Below are 8,121 nucleotides of genomic sequence, written 5' to 3'. Positions count from 1 at the left end.
AATCATTCAATGGTATTTATAGAGCACTTTCCGTGTGCAAAGCACTGTACTAAGCTCTTGGGAGAAGACAATAGAAGTACTTGCTAACTGTCAAGTGGTAACCGAGAGTCCTGGGGTGAGGCTGAGATAATCGGATTGGACACAGTCCAAGTCCTTGCGAATGGAGCTTTCAGTCTAAGAGGGAGGGAGAGCCTGTCTCTTATCTCCACTTTACAGATAATAATAATAACTATAATTGTGGTATTTGGGAAGTGCTAACATGGTGCCAGGCACTGAATTAAGCACTGGGGTAGATACAAGGTCATCAAGTTGGCTACAGTCCCTGTCCCACATGGGGCTCATGGTCTTAATCCTCATTTTCCTTATGAGGTAATTGAGGCTCAGAGAAGTGACTTGCCCAAGGTCACTCAGGAGACAAGTGGTGGAATTAGAACCCAGGTCATTCTGACTCCCAGGCCCGGGCTCTATCCACTAGGCCACGCTGCTGAGGCCCAGAGAGATTTCCTGTCCTGCCCAAAGTCCACCAACAGGCCATAGATGGAGCCGGGCCCGGAATCCGGTTTTCCGAATTCCCCGTCCTTCCATGCCGCATTTCCCAGGCTTCAGGGAAAAGCAGGAAGAGCCCGCTGCCCAGTGGGGAAAAGACAGTGAGGGCTCTTAATTGCCACGTAAAGGGCTGATGTTCTAATTCGTGTCCGCGGGAAGAGAAATGACTCTTTACTTAGATGGATAATCCCCTGTGCCGCACACCCACCCGCCCATCCCCACACCCACAGTCGCACACGCGCACACATCTGCTCGGGTCGAGTGTATCTCCCAGAGTGATTAAGGGGGCCTGCTTCGGATGGCTTTGATATTAATTAACCCCCAGGGCAGGAGACACTGCTATTTGGGTCACAGGAGGAGACTAAATCTCTAGCACGTGAGACGGGCGGCCAGGCGGGTCCCAGAATATCACGGTTAGGGACGCGAAACCCTCACGGACGTGCCGCTCCGGCCTGGAAAACACGCCCGTGGTCTCCATAGCAACCCCAGGGATGGCTTCTCTTCTCTGGGTCTCACCCCTGAACCTCTCACCTAATGCAAGCCGATCAATCAACAGTATTGATCGAGCCCTGCGGCGTGCAGAGCGCTGTCCAGAGCACTTCAAAGAGTACAGTGGAGCTAGTAGACATGATTCCTGTCCTTTAGCCCCTTACAGTCTAACTGAATGCAGAGCGCAGTGCTGAGCGCTTGGGAGAGCACAGTAGAACTGGTAGACACGATCCCTGTCCTAGAGGAGCTTCCAGTCTAGTCTACTGAGTGCAGAGCACCACACTAAATGCTTGGAGGAGGGCAATTCGAGTTGGTAGACACGATCCCTGCCCTTCAGGGATCAGTCTGGCAGGGGAGACAGGCAGAAAATAAATTACTAGAAGGGAAAGAAGGAACAGGGACAGGAATGTGAGTTAGTGCTTGAATTATTGGGTGGCTAAAGTGTGTTACATAAGGCTCCTGGAGGAGCTGACTACAGCAGTATATAATAATGACTGTATTTGTTAATCGCTTTCTATGTGCCGAGCACTGTTCTCAGCGCTGGAATAGATAGAGGGTTTATCGGGTTGTCCCACGTGGAGCTCACAGTCTTCATCCCCATTTTACAGATGCGGTAACTGAGGCACAGAGAAGTGAAGTGACTTGCCCCAAGTCACACATCTGACAAGCGGTGGAGTCAGGATTAGAACCCACCACCTCTGACTATCGAGCCCCGGCTCTTTCTACTAAGCTATGCTGTTTCTCTGTAGATATACCCCTTCTCAGTATATAGTTGGTGTGGAAATGCTGAAGACCATCAGTAACAATAATAATAGTAATAATGATGATTGTGGTATTTGTTAAGAGCTTACTGCGTGCCAAGCACCGTACTGAGCACTCGGATAGATTATTATTATTATATGCAAGAATATCAGGTTGCATACAGTCCTTATCTCATGTTGGGCTCAAAGGGACAACAGGTATTAAATCCCCATTATACTTGCAAAGTCAAGGGACCTGGACCAGTTCACCCAGCAGGCAAATGAATGCAGCATGGTCTACTAGAAAGATCATGGGCTCTGCCACTTGTCTGCTGTGTGACCTTGGGCAAGTCACCTCACTTCTCTGGGCCTCATTTACCTCATCTGCACAATGAGGATCGAGACTGTGAGTCCCACGTCGGGCAGAGACTCTGTGCAACCCAATTAGCTTCTATCAACCCCAGCATTTAGTACAGTGCCTGGCACAAAATAAGTACTTACAATTACCATAATTATTATTGCTATTAACTTGGCCCATGAGCCCTATGTGGGACAGGGACTGCATCCCGCCTGACTGACTTACATCTGCCCCAGCGCTTAGAACGTAGCTTTATCATTAAAAAAAAAGAAGAAATGAAAAGTGGCAGGGCCGGAATTAGAACCCAGGTCCTCTGACTCCTGGCCCTGGAGGCCTTCCACCAAATCTCGCTGCTCCACACAGTTGGAGCAGATAACAATAATAATAATAATAATAAGGTTGGTATGTGTTAAGTGCTTACTATGTGCAGAGCACCATCCTAAGCGCTGGGGTAGATACAGGGTCATCAGTTTGTCCCACATGAGGCTCACAGTTATTCCTCATTTTACAGATGAGGTAACTGAGGCACAGAGAAGTAAAGTGACTTGCCCACAGTCACACAGCTGACAAGTGGCAGAGCTGGGATTCGAACCCATGACCTCTGACTCCCAAGCCCGGGCTCTTTCCACCGAGCCACGCTGCTTCTCCATCTGGAAAGGAAAGACCTTCTGAAGGAGGGAAGTTATCCAAGCCCCTGCATTTGCAGCTCAGAGCACTTACAGCTCATGTTGAAAAATGCTTCCTCCCGAAGGTCTTCCCTGATTGATCCTCACCTCCTCAATCAGATCATCCCATCAGCCCCCTTAGCACTCAAATGAGCACTGGGCTAATCAAAGCACCGATTACTTTTTTTACGGTATTTGTTAAGCCCTTACCATGTGTCAAGCACTGTTCCAACCACTGGAGTAGATACAGGTTTTATCAGGTTGGACAAAGTCCCTGTCCCACATGGGGTTTACAGTTAAAGAAACTGAGGCTCAGAAAGGTTAGGATCTGCCCAAGGTCACACAATTGCTCCCAGGAAGCTCCCTCTGCTCCTTCTCCCTTTCTTCCCCTCCCCTCAGCACTGTGCTCATTTGTATATATTTTTATTACCCTATTTATTTTGTTAGTGAGATGTACATTCCCTTAATTCTATTTATGGTGATTGATGTCTTGTTTTTGTTCGTCTGTCTCCCCCGATTAGACTGTAAACCCGTCAATGGGCAGGGATTCTCTCTATCTGTTGCCGAATTGTACATTCCAAGCGTTTAGTACAGTGCTCTGCACATAGTAAGCGCTCAATAAATACTATTGAAAGAAAACAAGCCGGTAGCAGAGCCTGGATGAAAACCCAGGTCCTCTGATTCTTCTGCTTCTTTATTTATTTGTGTTGGCTAGCTTGGGTTACTACCCGTTGTCTTCATTCATTCTTGCAATTGTATTTATTGAGTGCTTACTCTGTGCAGAGCACTGTACTACTCATTCATTCATTCATTCATTCATCCAATAGTATTTATTGAGCGCTTACTATGTGCAGAGCACTGTACAAAGCACTTGGAATGGACAATTCGGCAACAGATAGAAACAATCCCTGCCCAATGACGGGCTCATAATCACTTGGGAAAGGATGCTACGACAATAAACAGTTGTAAATAGTTATAAATAGCTGTATTATTATTATGGCATTTATGGTGTTCACTATGTGCCAAGCACTGGGATAGATACAAGATAATCAGATTTTCTCATGTGGGGTTCACAGTCTCAATCCCCATTTTCCAGACGAGGATATTGAGACACAGAGAAGTTAAGCAGCTTGCCCGAGGTCACACAGCAGACAAGTGGCGGAGCCAGGATTAGAACCCACATCTTGACTCTCAAGCCTGGGCTCTTCCCACTAATAATAATAATAATGATGTTGGTATTTGTTAAGCGCTTACTATGTGCAGAGCACTGTTCTAAGCACTGGGGTAGATACAGGGTAATCAGGTTGTCCCACGTGAGGCTCACAGTTCATCCCCATTTTACAGATGAGGTAACTGAAGCACAGAGAAGTTAAGTGACTTGCCCACAGTCACACAGCTGACAAGTGGCAGAGCGGGGAGTCAAACTCATGACCTCTGACTCCAAAGCCCAGGCTCTTTTCCACTGAGCCACGCTGCTTCTCGTTGCCAGACACTGTAGAAAGCGCTGGGGTGGAAACAAGCAAATTGGGTTGAACCCAGTCTAACACAGTTGTATCTAAGGGAGCCCCTTGATTTCCATGGCTTATGTCCTCTCTGAGCGTCCCATCTTAATCGATTAATCAAGGACATTTACTGAGCGCTTATTCTGTGCTGAGCGACATACTAAGTGCTTGGGAGAGGACGATACGGCAGATGGGTTCCGGGCCCACGACGAGCTTACGGTCTAATCTCCCCATTTCCCATCCTGGGTTCTGGTCTTGTGGGTCCAGCTGGCTCAGGTTTGCACACCGTTTGTGGAAGTTAATAATAATGTTGGTATTTGTTAAGCGCTTACTACGTGCAGAGCACTGTTCCAAGCGCTGGGGTAGATACAGGGGAATGAGGTTGTCCCATGTGAGGCTCACAGTCTTCATCCCCATTTTACAGATGAGGGAACTGAGGCACAGAGAAGTGAAATGACTTGCCCACAGTCACACAGCTGACAAGTGGCAGAGCCTGGATTTGAACCCATGACCTCTGACTCCCAAGCCCGGGCTCTTTCCACTGAGCCATGCTGCTTCTCTAGTTTTGTGGGCACAGGTGTGTCAGTTGCCAACCCCTTCTCCCTTGCCTTCTCTCTCTGGATCCAGGGGGAGACGCCTCTCCAGTCCTCAGATGAGGATAATTGAGCTCGTTAGGATCGTTCTCACTAAAGAGCAATGACTAAGAAAAGGTTCTGCTCGTTTTATCCCGGAGGAATTCATCAGATCCCTGAAACTTAGTTTCCAGAAGTCAACTAAGAGATGAATATAAGTGTTTTAAAGACATTTCACGGTAAGCTACTTGAGGGTGGGGATGGTGCTTTTAGTAATAATGTTGGTATTTGTTAAGCGCTTACTATGTGCCGAGCACTGTTCTAAGCGCTGGGGTAGTTAGAGGGGAATGAGGTTGTCCCTCATGGGGCTCACAATCTTAATCTCCATTTTTTTTTACAGATGAGGCAACTGAAGCACCGAGAAGTTAAGTGACTTGCCCAAAGTCACACAGCTGACAGGTGGGGGAGCCAGGATTAGAACCCATGACTTTGACTCCTAAGACCATGCTCTTTCCGCTAAGCCACGCTGCTTCTCTTTTACTCTGTGGAACTCTCCTCTATGTTTAGTACAGTACGTAATGGGGACAGCCTTATTTTAATGGTATTTATTAAGGGCTTACAACTTGCCAGGACTGTCTTAAGTGCCTTTTAGCTACAGGCTAATGTGGTTGGACGCAATCCCTGTCTCGCACGGGGGTCACAGTCTTCATCCTCATTTGACAGATGAGGAAACTGAGGCCCAGAGAAGTGAAATGACTCGCCCAGGGTCGCGCAGCAGACTAGCAGCTCCGACTCCCAGGCCCGGGCTCTTTCCACTAGGCCAAGCTGCTTCTCCCTATAATAATAATAATGTTGGTATTTGTTAAGCGCTTACTACGTGCAGAGCACTGTTCTAAGCGCTGGGTAGATACAGGGGAATGAGGCTGTCCCACGTGAGGCTCACAGTCTTCATCCCCATTTTCCAGATGAGGGAACTGAGGCCCAGAGAAGTAAAGTGACTTGCCCACAGTCACACAGCCGACAAGGGGCAGGGTCGGGATACGAACCCATGACTTCTGACTCCCAAGCCCGGGCTCTTTCCACTGAGCCACGCTGCTTCCGGTAGATGCTCAACACAGCTTCCTACATCTAGAAGACTCCCAGTCCAGTGCTCTGCATAGAGTAGACATCCAGTTCAGCTCTCCTCACCCAGAGATGCCCATTCATTCATTCATTCATTCATTCATTCAATAGTATTTATTGAGCGCTTACTATGTGCAGAGCACTGTACGCTTCGAATGTACAATTCAGCAACAGATAGTTTGGTGCTCAGCACAGTGCTGTGTAGCTAGTAGACACCCAGTTCAGCTCTCTGCTCCCAGCAGATAGCAAAGCATAAGCTCTTTGGGGACAGGGACCACGTTCTGAGCTACTGTTGTATTTCTCGAGCGATCAGTACAGTGCAGTGTACTTCCCAGCACTCGGTAGACCCCGAGTCACTTCGAAGCACTGATTCTGACTCTGTTCGAAGCAGCGTGGCTCAGTGGAAAGAGCCCGGGCTTCGGAGTCAGAGGTCATGAGTTCGACTCCCCGCTCTGCCACTTGTCAGCTGTGTGACCGTGGCCGAGTCGCTTCACTTCTCCGTGCCTCAGTTCCCTCATCTGTAAAATGGGGAGTAACTGTGAGCCTCACGTGGGACGACCTGATGACCCTGTATCTCCCCCAGCGCTTAGAACGGTGCTCGGCACATAGTAAGCGCTTAACAAATACCAACATTATTATTATTATTCAGCCTACACAGAGTATGCACTGTTCACTTTCCAGAGGGATCCTAGGCACAAAAGGAGGAGGCGGATACAACCACCCTCTGAAATCCCACGATCCTCTGTCAGGTGGGCGATGCTCTTTTTATTTTTTGAATTTTCCCCCTTCCCTGCCCCGAAGATCGGAAACTGTTCTATCAAGAGGGCGGGTTGCCCTCTCCTCAAATTAGAAACTGCTTCATTTTCCCGGCCTTGCCGGGCCTCCCGCTAGAATCGGAGCTCCAGAACCCTGGAATCCCGAGCCTCACCGCCCCCCGACCCTGCCCCTCTGTTACCGATGGGATGTGGTCAGTTTAGGTCATGGGTTCAAACCCCGGCTCTGCCACTTGTCAGCTGTGTGACTTTGGGCAAGTCACTTTACTTCTCGGTGCCTCAGTTCCCTCATCTGTAAAATGGGGATTAAGACTGTGAGCCCCATGTGGGACAACCTGATTTCCCTGTGTCTACCCCAGCGCTTAGAACAGTGCTCGGCACATAGTAAGCGCTTAATGAATACCAACGTTATTATTCCGACACTTGCGTTGTGTGAAAGGCTGGAGGCTTCCTCCATTAACCACCTGGGTGTCCTTGAGTTGTAGTGAATACCACTGTGGTTGATTGATAGACACACACCAACAATTAGCACAGAGCGAGAGAAAAAAAGGGCAATATTGCTATTTTAATTGCGGTTATAGTAAAAATACATTCGTACCCAGGATGTACATATATATATATATACTGCTAAATAGAGAAGCAACGTGGCTCAGTGGAAAGAGCACGGGCTTTGGAGTCAGAGGTCATGAGTTCGAATCCCAGCTCTGCCACTTGTCAGCTGTGTGACTGTGAGCAAGTCATTTAACTTCTCTGTGCCTCAGTTACCTCATCTGCAAAATGGGGATTAAGACTGTGAGGCCCATGTGGGACCACCTGATTCCCCTGTGTCTACCCCAGCGCTTAGAACAGTGCTCTGCACATAGTAAGCACTTAACAAATACCAACATTAAATAAATATATACCATGCATCCTTCCTGACGGGTAGTTTTACAGTGCTCGGCACATAGTAAGCGCTTAACAAATACCAACATTAAGTGCTTTGGTATCATTTGGTAGGAAGATTAGCCTGAATTTATCAGGGTTTTCCCACAGTCATTAAGTTTCTTAAAGCCTTTATCAATCAATCAGGGCTCTTTATTGAGTGCTTACTGTGTGCGGGACCCTGTACGAAGCGCTTGGGAAAGTACAATGCAACAGAGTTAGGGGACACATTCCCTGACCAGGATGAGCTTAATATTAATGTCTGTCCCTCCTCTAGACTTGTCAGCTGTGTGACTTTGGGCAAATCACTTCACTTTTCTGGGCCTCAGTGACCTCATCTGAAAAGTGGGGATGAAGACTGTGAGCCTCACGTGGGACAACCTGATTCCCCTGTGTCTACCCCAGCGCTTAGAACAGTGCTCGGCACATAGTA

Source organism: Ornithorhynchus anatinus, chromosome 3, assembly GCF_004115215.2.
Source record: "Ornithorhynchus anatinus isolate Pmale09 chromosome 3, mOrnAna1.pri.v4, whole genome shotgun sequence".
In the NCBI taxonomy this organism is placed as follows: domain Eukaryota; kingdom Metazoa; phylum Chordata; class Mammalia; order Monotremata; family Ornithorhynchidae; genus Ornithorhynchus; species Ornithorhynchus anatinus.
Note: the sequence above shows the minus strand (reverse complement) of the source record.